The sequence below is a fragment of the Pinus tabuliformis genome, chromosome J (assembly GCF_031772625.1).
Source record: "Pinus tabuliformis cultivar Carrire ecotype Pingquan chromosome J, CPIR1, whole genome shotgun sequence".
Taxonomy (NCBI): Eukaryota; Viridiplantae; Streptophyta; class Pinopsida; order Pinales; family Pinaceae; genus Pinus; species Pinus tabuliformis.
Window position 1 is genome coordinate 1,041,844,845 of NC_142295.1, and position 17,293 is coordinate 1,041,862,137.

At 34.1% G+C, this 17,293-nt stretch overlaps 1 pseudogene; it reads right to left on the minus strand.

Annotated features, from left to right (window-relative positions):
- Nucleotides 1-318: 318 nt before the first annotated feature.
- On the minus strand, nucleotides 319-729 carry LOC149230469 (histone H2A pseudogene; annotated as a pseudogene).
- Nucleotides 730-17,293: the final 16,564 nt, after the last annotated feature.

A 17,293-nucleotide genomic window follows, 5' to 3' on the forward strand; every position in this document is an offset into this window, starting at 1 on the left:
TCGATGCCTCAATCCATGTATGGCTCTCTATGGAAGACTGAAGAGGGCAACTGTTGTTTCATTGCAGGGACACAGAGCACGAAAGATTAACTCAAATCCCGCAGTGTACGTCTCATGAAATATGACAAATTTACTGCAACACCATAGTTTCATTTATCATTGGTTCACATTCAAATGGCGCAGAGTCTGAGAAAATTTTTGGAAGATTTAATTCTACAAACAAATTAAATTAAACAAAATAAATAACAACCAGCCATCATAAACAAAAGAAACCGAAAGCCAAATTGAGCTTGCCAGTTAGAACAAGGGTTTGCGGCCTTATGGCGCACCATCGTATCCATTTAATTCCAAGCTGCCAAATCCAGTGATGATATCTTCTACTTCTTCCACGGAGACTCGTGGAACTCTGCAACTCACTTTTGCAAAAAGTTGGGCCAACTGGTCGTCATTCTTGACCACCCGCTGAATGTGGCGGGAGGAGATTTTGGTTTTCTTGTCGTCGTGGGCGGCGTTGCCACCCAATTCCAACACCTCGGCGGTCACATATTCCATGACAGCGGCCATGAAAATGGCGGCATCCCTTCCCAACCGCTTGGCGTACCGCCGCTTCTTCATATATCTGGCGATCCTGTCCACCGGAAAATTCAATCCCGCCTTTACAGCCATGTTCACTGGCTTCTCTCTCGACCCTTTACCTCCCTTTCCCCTGTTTTTTCCTGAACCCTCCATTTTCTTTATACCCAACTGCCGCAAATTACAGATGCTCAGATGAAATCGTTTTATGTATCCGAATGAGATCACGAGTTCGAATCATGTATGCCATGAGATATCGTAGTGGAAGAGAGTTTAAATAGCTGAAAGGCTTCAATACATTTGAACCCAATTGGACGGGTCCATGTAGCCGACGGATCCGAGTTTGCAAGTGGCCAACGGATCAGAGTTTAGCCAAAGGAAGAATTAGGGTTTATTCCATTTCTATTTTTTCACCACAAACATATATGGGGCAGTTCAAACGTCATATTCACAATAATAATTATAAAAATTGAAATGGATGGGAATTATTCAGAATTAATAATATTATAAAAATATTAAATTTAAATATTATGGGATTTCATTGCAAATAAACAAATTAAATACAATATACAATTAATTCTAAATGAAAATTAAGATAAATTGTAATAGAGTTTAGACTTCTGTGATCATATCAATTTAGAGAGAGATTTTTCTGCGAAAATCACATGGAAAATCATTTGTCGACGCGTTTCGAATCAACAAGTGTGGTTCATCGTCAGGACAAGTTGAAGAAACAGATCCAGCTAAGCAAGATAAATAGGCAGAACGGAGCCTCCTGGCCCAACTGCTAGTTTCACTCAAGGACCGGGGTCAAAAATATTTTATTAGCTTAGTTAGTAAGAATTAGGACCAAAACATAAATTGAAGGGTATTTAGTTTACAAATGTTAATAAAAATTAGAAATTAGTTAAATAATGGACCCTAAAAGCAATATATATAAAATAATATTATTAAAAATATTATTAAAAATTATAAAATAATAATAAATAGATGCATAAAAGATTATTTTATGCATCTATTTATTATTATTTTATAATTTTTAATAATATTTTTAATAATATTATTTTATATATATTGCTTTTAGGGTCCATTATTTAACTAATTTCTAATTTTTATTAACATTTGTAAACTAAATACCCTTCAATTTATAATTTATGTTTTGGTCCTAATTCTTACTAACTAAGCTAATAAAATATTTTTGACCCCGGTCCTTGAATCAAACTAGCCGTTGGGTCAGGAGGCTCCGTTCTGCCTATTTATCTTGCTTAGCTGGATCTGTTTCTTCAACTTGTCCTGACGATGAACCACACTTGTTGGTTTGAAACACGTGGACAAATGATTTTCCATGTGATTTTCGCCGAAAAATCTCTCTAAGATAAATTATTTTTATTTTATACTTTTAATCTGATGAAAACGCATTATTCATTTACAAACATATATTAAAATAAAAGTTAAAGTTCTAATCTTTTTGGTATTAAGATTATATGGTAATTAATAAATGGACTAAACTATTGTTTTTCCGTTAAATAAAATGTGCTTAAAAAATGTTAATAATTTTAATAGGAAATAATTAGAGTTTTAATATCAATCTTATATTTCGTGAAAAAGTTGGAAAGGTTTTATAGAAAACTAAAATAGAATTTATTTGTTGGATTTTTTTTTTTATAAATATTATGGGATTATTTAAAAAAAATTATTCGTATGGTTTTTTTTGGGGATTGTGGGAAAATTATATAAATTTTTATTTTTAACAATTGCATAGTAAGATACAATATAAATGTAAAACTATTTATATAGAAAGGAATATAAAATTAGAAACTTGTAATTAATTATTTATGATTATAAATTTATAATTAATAAGATTTATATCTTTATATTAAAGTTAAGTTGATATAGATATAAATTCAATTTACATGAAATTAAGTATTTTCATCTTAATTATAAAAAAATGTTTTTTTTAATGAAAAAAATATATAACATATTATAATAGAATTATATTTAAAATATCTCTTATCAAAAGACTTTCAAGTTTCCTCAAATGTGATTTTTTAGAATAATAAAACATGAACACAAAAAATGAATTTTTTTTGACCAGATTTTCCTTAATAATAATAAGAAAATAGTTTCTCACCCAAAAAATCATAATCAAAACTGATCTTGTGAAGTAAGAAGTTAAAAAAAATAAAAAAAAATTCCAATGAAAATGTTCAAACATCATAGCCATGATAACTAGTGGATGTATATAAACACACTCTAACATAACATTATAGCCATGATAACTAGTTGATGTATATAAACACACTCTAACATAACATTATAGCCATGATAACTAGTTGATGTATATAAACACACTATAACATTACATGTATTCTTGTGGGCATTTTTTATGTTTTTAGTCGATTAATTTTATTTTTATGTCAAAAAAATTCTTAGTAAATGAATTTTGTTCATTTAATATATTTTTGATAATATCTTTATTAAATTGTTGTCTTTAATCTTCTTGATCCTTTTATTTCTGCTTGGGGCTTTTAGTTTAACCCCAAAGTCACATGGAAACTCCAATCCCCTCTTCTCCCCTTTCTAGTAGTGTAGGTGTATTACTCTTACATTGTTTGGAAGCATAATATATTTACCTAATAAACTCTATGGGTGTTTTATAGCGTGTTTTTATAGAAAATTGTGTTTTAAGCATTTTTAAACTAGTATATATAACTTACACAATAGTATAAATAGCCTCCTTATATTTGCACTAGTAATATTAAGCAAATTAGTAGCCAATTTTTACTTGTACTATCTAAAAAATATTATAGATAAATTCTTACAATACATTTAAATGAGTTTGCCCATAAATATCATTTGTCATTTGTTTTCTCATAAACTATTATGCCATATTATCTATGGAAGCATGAATCCATTTACATGATACACTTTATAGTTGTTCCCTGGTGTGTTTTTATGAAGGTTTTGTTTAATAATTACTATCCCATATTATCTATGAAAACATGAATCCATTTACATGATACATATTATCTATGGAAACATGAATCCATTTACATGATACACTTTATAGTTGTTCCATGGTGTTTTTTTTTTAAAGTTGTATTTAAACATGATTAAAACAATATCTATAGCCAAATCAATTCACAACGGGCTCCATAGCCTCATTGTATTTTTAGAGGTAATATGAAGCCATAAAGGCATCCATCTACTTATATGATACACTTTATGGTTATTCTATACATTTTTTTTTACTAAGGTTGTATTTAGACATTGCTAAAATAGTATTTATAACTAAATCAATGGACAAGGGACTACATAGGCTCATTGTACTTTTAGTAGCAATATTAAACTATATAGTGACAAATTATTAATTTCAATATCTAAGTTTATTGAGATAAACTCTTACATTACATCTATGTGGATTTATGGATCAACGTCATTTCTCGTTTGTTTCCTAAAGCTTCTTGTGGAGTTAATATCTTGAGGATACATATAGTTGGAAATTAAATTTCATATATATATAGAGAGAGGGGTGAACGAATTTTATTTAAGATAACTATTTTTTCTACTTTACATACTTGAAATGTCAATATTTTATTTTTAGTAATTTTTATAGTGGAACCATATTATTTTATTTCTAAATGTGTATGTTGTATTGTATATAGTGTTTGAATATGTGATTTAGTAATCGGTTTCATCTAAAGCATATTATTGCATAATCTTAGTTAAATTTTCAAATTATATACATTGATTTATGCATAAATTAAATACATTCTATCATATAAGTTAGATTAAATGTTGATGCATAGTAACTGGTCTCCTAAGTTGGAAACTCATACGAAAAACCCAAGGAGGAGCGATGGCGGGTTCTCGAGAGATCAGGGTTTCAGAAGGTCTAATCTGCGCCGCCGCTGCCCTCAAAGATCAGCATTACCTTGGAACGGCCTTTGGCCTGGTAGATGGGTTCGCAGTGATCGATATTTCCTTTTGGGTTTGGTCCGGATCTTCTACCAGAAAGGAGTATTATGATTCGAAACAAAGCAAACAGAGTCTGGAGATTCTCCTTCCCTTCTCGGCTCAGGATGGATCTGGGTACCATTTTTCACTGCTTTCGGCGTTTTGCCTCAAATCAGTCGGACCCCAACCAATATTGGGTAGTTGTGTTCTCCCCAGCGATGGTTACGTCCTGGATAGGAAGTATTGTCTGCGTCTATAAGGAAAAGATCCGGCAGACTGTTCCTCTACCCCCTCTTGGAAAGCTGTGGGCCCGATGTGTCACATTCTAGCAGCCCTCAAACAGATTGTTCAAAGACCAAGCATGGGGCGAGAGCTTGGGTCTGGATTCCGTGAGGTTTACAGTACTGGATAGGGGAAGAATAGAAGGAACCTGGGACGCGGCAGGGTTGGGGATTGCAATTTTTCAAAATGATTCGGCTGTTGCATTCAAAGAAGGGGGACTGCACGTTGCAGATCTGCTCCCTCTCTCAATGGATTGGCACAAATACTGCAGATCTAGGCTGGATCCATCCGATCTGACCAATATTCGAAGACAACCAGAACCCAGGCAACATATCGGTGGAAATTTGCATCAATCGAGCAGAGGGGATGTAGATCTTCACATGCAAATGGAAGATCGACCCAATAAGAGTTTAGCTCTGGAAGACTGCCTACAGCCAGAGCACATGGCAAGCAACAGCGACATCGGCTTAGGTAGATCAAGAACTCAGCCAAAACCCAGACTTCAGGTAACAACAACTCATTTTCAGATTTTTATTAAAACCCCTGAGGGGAAATCTTGTACAGTATGGGTACATGCAGGAAGCACTATCATGGAGCTGAAACAAAAAATTTGGGCATTGATCGGATATCCTGTTCAGATCCAACATTTGGTCAGTGGTAGGTGGTCTCTCCAGGGCAGTAGAACTTTGGAAAGCTACAAGATTAGTTCAGAAAAAACCATTGTTTTAAACCTCAGGCTGAGAGGAGGGGCTCTGCCTCAGGGACAGCCAAGCTTCTCAGGAGGAGACAAGGGGAAAAGACAGCATCTCAGCATCAACCCAAGGGAGGGTTCTCCTACAAAAACATTCTACAAGGTAACAGAGATTCAGGGTCCTCTCCAGATCAAGGCGGATATATATCTAGGCCATACATAGTAGATCAGTTAGGGAAAACTCCAGCCCTTAACTTGGATTCTAGAGGGCTTGATGATTTCGTTAAGTCTTATGAAACGCAGGCCCTAATTTGTCGTTTCAACAGTTTTTGGCCAAAACCATCGGATCTATTTCACTGGATTTTCACCAGTTGGACCATGGAATGTGATATACATTTATGCTCCAAGGGGTTTTTCATAGTTAGATTTGCATCCAAGGAAGTCAGAGACACAATCATCAGAGATGGACCTTGGTTCTAGGGAACGTCGGGGTTGTTCTTGACTCCATGGTTTCCAGATTTCGATCCAAACAAAATGACTGTATCCAAAGTTCCGGTCTGGGTCCATCTATTCAACCTTCCCCTTCCTTTTTGGAGTGAACGAGTTTTTGAAGGAATTGGGAACAGCATAGGGAAACACATCAAAACAAATCTGGAGAGGATTGATGAAAGGGTCTACACTTTTGCACGCATTTGTGTGGAAGTAGATCTAAGTAAAAGGCTGCTAGACAACATAAGGCTGATCTACAAACAACAAAATTGGCTGCAAGCACTAGACTATGAAAATACAGATTTCAGATGCAGGCTATGCAGACAAACAAGACACCTACAAAGCACATGTCCAGAAGCCAAGAAAGCAAACATTAAAAGAAAGCAGAAAGGGAAGCAGAGGAAAGGATGGCAATTTTCTCCCCCTAACTCTGAAGACGATGAATCAGAAGCAGAAGAGGAAGATACCCCCGCAGAGAATGCTGAGGTATCCCAAGAAATGGAGACACAGAAGGAACCTACATCAGACAACAAGGCTTCACAGCTTCATCCAAATCAGGCAGAGAAGACAAATGAGGATCAGAGCACGGGAGGGACCAAACGACATCACCACTCATATACTTCGGATTCAGACAAGGAAGCAGGATCTCAGAAAGCAGAAACACAGTTAGTCATAGATTCGATCGAACCCACCCAAGGAGAGTGGCGCAAGGTCGAAACGAAAAAGGGAAGAAAAACTTGAAGTGTGAGTTTTTACTCACTACCGAACTCAGTTTTTCTTGCCTCCTCCTTTTTTTCTCTTTTTTCCCTTTCTTCTTCTTCATCTGCATGTTAGCTTTGCAACGTTGTGTGGGGTGCAAAAGCACTCGAGCCCAATGGGCATCTTATGGAAATGCTTCAAGCATCTGCTAGTGTAACTTTTCATTTGTTAAATAAAAAGTTACCGATTTTTCCACTGGAAAAAAAGTTAGATTAAATGATAGATTTTTAAGCTTCATGTAAGAGGTCTTGAGGTAGATCCTTCAAGTTGGTTGTATTAGTTGTATGCTTTACTCCTTGGCCCTGTCAAGTTAAGAATTATAATCAATATAAATGGGTTTAGTTGCTTCACTTTTTTCCCTATAATGTTGGGCATTTTAATTAGTGTAGATGGATTTACACTAGGTCCTATTTGTGAAATGTACTGAAATGTTAAAAATTACTTTTCACAAAATTTTCTGGCTCAAAATTTATGTTAAGAGAAAAAGAAAATAAAATCAATACATTTGATATTTAATTTAGATTATTATTCATATGTCAATTGTTGAAGAAATACATTTGATATTTAATTTAGATTATTATTGCTTATCTCAATGTTTGAAGATAAAAAAAAGGTGTAATTTTAAAGTTTTGTTGTTTTTTTAATAAAATTGAATTATAATTGTATTTGTAAAGGCATTTTTTAGAACTAAATTATCTAGAAAAATAAAAACATAAACATCATATCATATAATAATATTAAAATCTATATAAATTGAAGTAATTGTCTTCATCCATTTTCATCTATCCTTGGCATAAATTTTTATTTATTTTTAATATGAACAATTCCATCTTTCCACCAAATTATTCAACATTTCTTCTTCCTTTAAATGTACATAAGATACAGATTCGTATGGGCTAAATTCATATTTTATTTTCCTCATTTAATAGATTTCAAGGTTCACGTGAGTGCATCGATATAAATTAAGTGGAATGTAAATGGCTAGTAAATGTTGATAGACATCAATTCATTGTAAACATAAGAAAAACTCACTTCATAACACATCTCACATGTCTAAGATTAAAACAATCATAAAAACAAACTAAATTATAAATTTATTTTAAATTATTCAAACAGAAAAACACTCACTTCATAACAGTCACAAACCTATTTCTACCATACTAATTTTTTTCCTATACTCGTCATAAAAGATGTTTACTTATAGTTTACCACCATAGGCCTACTAGGAATGGAATTTTCCTTTGCTAATTTAGAGCATCATTTTCCATGCTCTGCTTTGGGTTTATAAATACCAACGATGTCCAACCCTAAATAACTTAACGTTAATATCTATAAAGCCATTCCACTATGATTACAACATAGGTCTGACATGACTATAGTAATACTGCCACAATTTATGGTATTCCAACCGATTTCTACCTATACTGGTCTAGCAATGGGGGTTTAGCGTGCGAATATGGTAATACCTCCGTTATATGTTATCATAGATTCTTGAAGGTTTCAGTTACATGCCTATATCTGTTTTTCCATATGTGTAATTAACCCTTATCAAGGTGATAACATGGGTTGCCTTTATAAGCTAAGGTTCTTAGAATTATGTAAGTTCATTCTATGCACTGTTCGTTTATATCATAATTGTTTTTCCTTACCCAGTTAATGAATCTTTGTGGGATATATACATACATAGCCCTTCTTAAACTATGACATACCTAGGGTTCAAACCTAGGATTTTTATATTTCACAACCTTTCAACTAATTAGCACAATGTGCACCATACACTTTGGGACAATACGCTACCACACAGACTGGTCATCGATTTCCATTAATTTCATGTCAATCAGTGTTAATATTTGGGTGTCTAGGGAGTTTACCCATGTGATTTCATCAAGAATTGGCCATTTCCCTTCATCCACATCATCTTTGCCTGATTGTTTTCCACCCCCCTTCACATGTTTTCTCTTCAATTTATGCATGACATTATACGAAGGGTTGAGAAGGCATGAGGAAAATATCTACGGTGGAGATTTTATTTGTAGAAAAAACCTACCTCTAATTTGTTTTCCTTTGCCTCGAATTTGCTTATTTCTCAGCAATTGGGTTATGGAAATTCTGGAAAGGGTGTTGCTATAGTGGTTCCGCCATTGTTGGCCTGCTCGACGACTACCCTGAATCCTCCATAAGGCATAGGTAAGAAATCAACCCTGCTCTTTTCGATACATTTATTATATTTCCCTTTTTGCTTTTTTTGTTTATTAAAAGAGTTTTCTTGCAGGTTCGACAATGTAGTACAAGAAGCAACCTTTTCATAGAGATAACCTAGAGCCTTTGTTTCGACTCACGTTCATGGCCTAATATTGTTGTGGGTTTTTGGTTCTAATTCATAATTATGAGGAGGTTATGTTGGGAATTTCTGATAATTCCAAACAAAACTGAACAAAACAGAAAAATACTCTGTTTTAACACAGCGAAAACAAAAAAAAATCTCTTTGCTGAAACTAGTGTTTCAGCAACACAGTTTTGTCAGTTGTTGAATGCAGTGTTTCAGCAACGGTGTTTCAGCAACGCTGAAACTGGTGTTTTAGCAACACTCTGTTTTGACGTCAAGACTATTTTCTGCTTACGGTGTATCAACAACACTCTGTTTTGACGTCAAGACTATATTTTTCTTACGATGTATCAACAACACTCTGTTTTGACATCAAGGCTATATTTTGCTTATGATGTATCAACAACACTATGTTTTGACGTCAAGACTATTTTTTGCTTACGGTGTATCAGCAACACTCACAAAACTTGTACTCATTAACAATAAACTAACTGTTACAAAAGCATCTTCCTCACATAGAGGGATTTTCACAAAAGATTATGCTGAAGAGCATCTTCCTCTTGATAGAGGGATTACAACATGAACACTTCAGTTCCGCAAACCAATTTTTCACTATCTCAAAAAATTACAGCTTCAACACTGCTGTGTGTTACAAAAAAAAAACTTTTTCTCTCTATATTTTCTACACTGCTATGTCTGCATTATATAGTGCATCACATTTTCTGCTTTTTACAGTGCGAGAAGCGGTCATAACTTATCCATCAACCGCCTTAACTCGCTGATGAAGTCTCTAGTACAATATGTTGCTCATGATGAACAAATATGATATTTTGTTGTATTTCTTGAGTCGGTGGTGTTGAAACCCATGGCTGATAAATTCTCTGACGGCTGGAGGCTAGTTCTTTTCACTTTCAGCCATTCTGCTCTTTAATACAATTTTTTAGAAGTAATGGCACAACGCTGGATCTGATCTTCCTCCTTCGGGAAGACAAAAACAATTAAAGGGTGAAAAGATGGTAATGGTGGTGGCTTAAAAGAACGGGAATAAATGTGGGGCGTTAGATCAGGACAAATAAGTAAAGTAGTTGCTGTTGTTCAACTGTTCACTGCAGTTGAAATTATAATTTCAACAAGTTAAAGCTCCAAATTTTCAATGTTGGAATGGACAGGGTTTGAATATTGCTACTTCCCCTGTCATATAGTGTCCAAGAGGCTATAGCTTCTACTTAGCATCAATTTCACACAAAAGGACTATTCCAGGTAGACTTTCGAGGGATTAGATTTCCTTCTATTCACTAATTTCCTTTTCAAGTTTTCCTTGAAATTCTCCTTGTTCCTTCCCTTTTGAGCATATTTCTTTTCTTCCTATAGAAAAAATTATCGTGAACCCAACCTTCAGTTTCCACTGGTCTAGGTACTCTAATACATTTCGACTTCCATGTATTTGGTTCCTAAGTAAAAAGAGAGATTCCTTAAGGTTTGTACACTGGGTAATTTTCTACAGCCGAGAAGATCATCCATGGTCCTAAACTTCCATTTCTCAAGCCTCCCACCAAGTTTCAGGTATATTGCAAATGGCTCTTGTTTTCTTTTATGAGTTATGATCCTTTTCCTACCGCGAGGGTGAGAAATAACAGACCTTGTGCTGAGGCATTGTAGAAATATGTTAATGAATCCTTTTCATTGACCCTTTCCTTTTCTCATACTCTATTTGTACACAAATTCACATCTGCTGACCACCCTTTTTTCCACTACATAGGATAGGTTCAAAATTACTAGCCAAGTATTGTAATTCATTGGAGAAGTTCAGAACGAACCCTCATTTAATATTCTGCTAATGCGTAGATGTTTTAGACTGATGCACAGAGCCTATAATCCTTCTATTAGTGGAAGATCCTTAATCCAAACTGAACACTCACTCTTGGCATTATTTCCCTAACCACTCAACGAGGTAACAAGTGTCACATGTATATTGTTCATACCCTTGCCACATTTGTTTACTAAATCATATTTATCACAACTACTCTATATATGCGGGTTTTAAAATTACTTCAGATATCTTGGAGATACGCATATCCCTCATGCCTTTCTAACTATATTTTTAATTTCTTCCTCTCGCATCCTTGTCAATAGGTATTATGTGCTTGAGTGTAGGTACAACTACATGATCTGCTCACACACCTAGCTCATGGACACTCTAAATTCCTCAACTAAAAATATTTATCGTGTTCGAGGTCGGTTTGACTTACCTGTGCTGATGCTTGCATTCAATACCCTTTTTCAGACATAAAGGAACTTGGGTTCCTCTTGAAAAATTCCTGACAGGTTCTTTATACTATGACTCTAAATTTTATTTCGAGAGGGTGTAATATCTGCATATTAATAGTTATCAATATGTGCCCTTGATATTACTGGGCACATTTATTTTATTTCTATTGTAATTAAAATGATTTCCCCTATACATTTGTACTCTATAATTTGCATTTATTGAAGTGTATGATAATTTCAATCACTGCTACATAAAGGAGGGTTTTAAGACAATATTTGAGACAATATTTGAGTAAATTGTCATAACTTAAGACAAAAAAAGAAATTGTGTATTGTCTTAAATATAGTCTTTAAGCGGGGGTCTAAAAAAATATTATCTTAAAAAATAGTGCCTTAAGATTATTGTCTTAAAAAATATTGTCTTAAAAGAATATTTTTTTAAAGATTATTGTCTTAAAAATATATAAGACAACCATTATTGTCTCTTAGGAGACAACTTTATTTTTGTCTCACTGGAGACAATTTCATTTTTGTCTCTCTAAAGACAACACTCAGATTAGTGACAATATGTCTTTAATACTAGCTATTGTCACTCTAGAGACGATAATTTATTTTTTTAAAGATCACTTTTGTCTCTTTAGAGACAATATAAAACAATGAATCTAGAAATATCTCACCATTGAAATAAATCGATATACAAAACATTTAATTAAAAATGAACTACAAAATCATTGATTAATTAATGTTAGCGCACAGTGGAATCGAACCACCAACCTCCTGCTTGTAAAGAAGATGCTTTTCCATTGAGCTAACACACTTTAAAAAATTATGTGAAGAGTTATGGCAATCCTTAAAATTACATTTATAGTCATTGATTGTAAATTAAAGAAAAAAGATAAAAGATAAAAATTAAAAACTATGAACAAACCCACAATAAATTACAACAATTTTTTCTTTTCAAACTTTTAGACAGAGACTCACCTTTTCTTTCAAAAGAAATCAATTGGAAATTAAAGATCATCTGCCCTTCACATATCTTTAAAGATTGTAGAATCCATCAGAAGCACTTACTTTGTCAAGCCAAATTTACAAAAAAATCATATACTATTTACCTTAAAATACCTCTTGGATTAGAGCATACATTTCCTAGCCTATAAAACACATATATCTCAATAAAATAGATAGATGAGAAAAATTAGTGCCATCACCCATCAAATCTACTAGAAGATTATATGGGAAGAAAATACTCATATCTGGGTTGAGGAGGGTGAATATCAGAGAGGTCGACTGAAAGTGGAGCAGCTGAATTTTTTACATGCCAATGTGTTGACATTCTTTGATGAGACATGAATTGCAAGTACCATTGAGGCCTTTGAAGGGGGTGCCTTGAAAGGATTCTTGACTAATAGATTCATGTGTGGTTAGTAGCTTAAAATGTTTGGCAGACGTAAGGCTAGTAAGACACGGGGTACCATTTTGGTCTTTTAGGGACAAGTTATATCTCCTTTTTAGGAAAAAATACTTTTTATCATCTGAAATGCAATTTTCGAGATAATTTAATGATTTTAAATGAATTTAGTTGGATAATTGAATGAACCAACATCTCAGCTAACATGCATCCACTTCGATTTTGAATTTATTTATACATTTTAACTTTGAATTTATCGAAGGCTGAGTAATATAATCTTCCATGCTAATCTTGTGAAGTGATGTTTCAAAAATTAGATTTGATAGTTTGGTTGTGTAGGATCTTTTGCTCAACCTCAACAATCGGAACTCTCCTCCACATGTAAGTTCAAAAGAATAGAAAAAGCTTTAGATTTTTGTTATCATCTTTCCAAGATAATAATATAAGATTAAATTGTTGTATGATTCATCTCAACTTCATTGTTTTACCCTTTGAAAACTGTTTTATGTAATAAAACTATGGATTGAGAATAAATCTACTAGGGCATGTTATAAATTGCAAACAATAGTAAAACTATGATTCTAGTGAAAATCATAATTGGTTAAGGATTTTTGCTACCCTATATGATTGTTTCACTAGTTGTTTTACCATGCCCAAGTATTTTGCTGGGTTTCCAACTAAAAGATAAAGACTGATAAGGTTTTGTTTTGCAAAATTCTTAAGGAAGGATGGCCTAAAATGTGCATTTGTTTGCTAAATAGAGAACAAGACTTGTATCATTTTATGTGTGGTGCACTCTACTCTGATCACAAACACCATCAATTATTATAGAAACCTAAATTCAAGATTTTGACTTAAATGTCTATTTATTTTTAAGGAAATTAACATTATGAAAATTTTAAATTTATAATGAAAGAGGTGAACATACATCTCCCAATCTTACACCCATATCTACCCATCCAAGACCATTTTCTCTAGAAAATCATGGACAACCATAACCTCTTTTACTGAAATAATCAATTAAAAGTTTAAATTACTTGATATTTCTTGTAAGGAGGAATAGTAGGCTGATTTACATGCTATTGTTTTTCATATAGAAAGAGAACTAAAACTTGCTCTCTTCCATATCTACTGCTATAAATAGAAAATTTCAATGACATAGGGAAGTCAAGTTCATATTTCTATATCAACAGAAAAACTCAATGATATGGGGACACTAAATAGTAGTTTCAATATCCACTGCTGAAATAAAAAATCCCAAGGACTTAATACCAGAGTTCCTAGAGTGGAGAACACTGGAAATATTTGTTGATAGAGCTTTGAATTTTGGACATTTGAACTTTAAATAAAAAAGTATTTTGTGTTGTTATGTATATATTATGTGGCTTTTCTTCCGCTTGGGCTTCGAGATCAGACAAATTATTTTTTCGAGTGTCTAAGGGTTCATGCGTTCACTCTGTCGAGTATATTCGAGATCTCCTCACATTTGTAGGAGCCCCCTTCTAAGGACATGAATTTTCCTATCAAGCACAATGTATACGAGCGTCTCCCAATAGGCAAGTAGATTTTATTATGTCCATCCTCCGATACAGATTGTACAATTTATCTATGAGGTGGTAGGACCCGTCCTCAGTCCTTATAGCAGAAGATATGGCAGAGAGTCTTTCACTAGGTTGTGGGATGATTGCATTAATAGTATCATTGATAAGTTATGTGCAGCGGAGATTGAGCTGATTCGAAAATCAGGGTACTAAGACTTGGGATCTCAAGAACAATGGCCAAATGTATGTGGGTTTGTGAAGAACTTGTGTTTATGGAGAGGGGAGGAGACTGATACAATGAGGGAGGGCGATGATCCTGTAGTCAAGCTTGTTGAAAAGCTCTTGTGGAATTATGGAGATTTGCCCATGTTTTAGGGTATTATGTTCTTGTTGAAAATATTATGTTCTGTTCCTTGAGAAAATCACATGAGAGGGTCATAAGCATTGATCTTGTGTCAATGAATCTGTCAACTCTTGCTCAGAGGTTGAAAGCTCTGGTCCCTTGTTGGCATGAATCTAGGATTTTCCCTTTGCTTGCAGACTCTTATCATGGGCAGAAATCTAATTGTATTTATAGTGACTATCAAAGATTGGATAGAGGAAGTGGGAAGATTATTGAGATAATGCTAACTCATGTTAAAAAAATATTTCCTAACATAAGGAAATGGGCCATTGTCAAGGAAATCTATGATTTTCTAGACAACATAATTCCCCATGTTGAATACATCCATAAATCTATAGAACAAGAGTTAGCATTGGTGTTCAAGCTGAGGGGTTGTGAAACCAAACCTTCGACTGTGGAACAACTTGTGGAAGCTCTGAAATTTGTGACCAAGGCACTGGTGTCATTGCAAAACCTTTCATTTATGCATAGGGATCTCAAGTGGGATAATGTGATGAAGAACATTGAATCAAATGGGTCGTTTATAATAGACTTTGAGGATTCCATTGGTGCACCTCATATTTACCTTCATAATCTTAGTGGCTTGAACCATGCTTCTTAGATGTCTAGGGGTGTTCATGGGGTTAAAGTTGATGTGTGGAGTATTGGACACCTTATTAGGACAAGTGGGTTTAATGTGTCTGAGCTGTAGAGGAATTCACAGAATAGATGCTTGGAACAAGACCCAAATCAGAGGCCTTGTGATGCAGATTTCTATCAACACCTTTTTCAGTTACAGTCTTCCCATCATAACCTTCTTCAATTGCAGTCTTCCCTACCTAATTACTGAGGTTAGACATTGCCAACCGTGGGCAATTATCAATCCTATGTATCCCATTATTACTATTCATAGGATCCAGAGTCACATGATTATTGAATGTTGTATTATTAGAAAATTTGATATATTTAACAGAGAACTTGTTTAAGATTCTACATGAGGAAGACATCGTTTCCTAGAACGCCATTAGTTCACAATGGTGATCTCATGTAAACAGGTTTCACTATTCATAACATTAAGTTGCGTATCATAACCTTGAAACTCGATTCTAATGGAAATAAGCCTATTTCCATGTCGTTCCCCGATAGGGGGATTTTTTAGAATGGGTGTTCTGATTTGTAGCTTTGATATAATTAGAGTTTTAATTCAATGAACTGCATTCTTATTCTATTAAAATAGAAATGATTTGTTTCACAGTTTGGTGTATGCCATGCAAGAGAAGTTGAAACAACAACTCTCTCCCTTTTTTCCATTCAAATAAATTATATATAAAAAAATGCTTTATTTTTTAATGGTTTATGGTGAAGGGTAAATGATATTTAATGCTTAGAATATAAAACAGTAATGAATGTTAAGGATCCTTTAGTGAAAGGAAAAGCACAAAAAAAAATTAGGACTCAATTATCCATAATACCCAAGTGCAATTTACCTGTGTAGAAGGCCCCACAGAGTTGGAAATCATATAGTAACTAAAAATAATAATAACTTGAATGACCTAAATATAAACATCCCATGTAAAACTATTGATAGAACAACCCGGATTGCACGAGGACATTTTCAATTCATTTGGAGACCAATTTTTGCAGTCTCATGAAAGAAAAAACGTTTTGCAGTTGGCCCCCATTTCTAACATTCAACACAACTGGAGATGAATAGACAAAAGAGAGCAGCTCAATGCACCCTATGAAAATTTCACTTTGTTTTCCATTTTTCTGCATTATATCATATAGACATGTTATGCTCAATTGAAAAAATGATTCATCACCACCACCACAACAAAATATCACTGCTTCAATCCACTCCAAACTTATTTCATCAACTACATAGGTTTAAAAACACATGCACCATATGATAGAAGAGAAAAAGGCTCTGCTAGGTACTAGAAACTTTATATTCAATCTCAGAGAGAGAAAGTAGAAGGAAAAAATAAATCCAGAGCTGCAGCGTCGCTATATAAGTGGGGAAAGGGAAAAAAAAAGTGATACAATGAATCTGGTTATTCCTCAATGTGAATGAAACTATGAAATTACAAATAGGCAATGTAGGAATACTCTGCTTGTCATCTGGAATCCAACTTAAAATCTATCCACTAATTCCTCCAAGAAATCTTTCCAGCAACTAATAAAAGAACGAGTGTAAGAATAAGCCAACTGTCAACAACCATATAAGTAAGGCAGGTCTACCCTTCCCTAAGGGTAGTTGCCGAATAGAATTGCAATTTTTTGCCATTATGTCCAGCAACCTTTTTAGATCCTTTGGGAGCAGTGACTAGAAAGAGAGTACCCCAAGTGACCAGGCAACTATAACCTTATCATAAATGTGCAGACTCTAATTGAGACCAAAATGGATTTAGGAGTGCGGCATACTACATTGAGAGGGCCTCAGGTCACCAGGTCATTATGAACCTAATCATAAATAGGCAAACTGTAACTAATCAAAAACTGTCACAAAAAATATTACATTTGTCGAACCCTGAGCTTTATGCCCAAACAATAAATGGATATGGCAAAAAAATTGAAATAACTAATTTGAGGATGTTCTAGTTTCAATTTTTCTTTG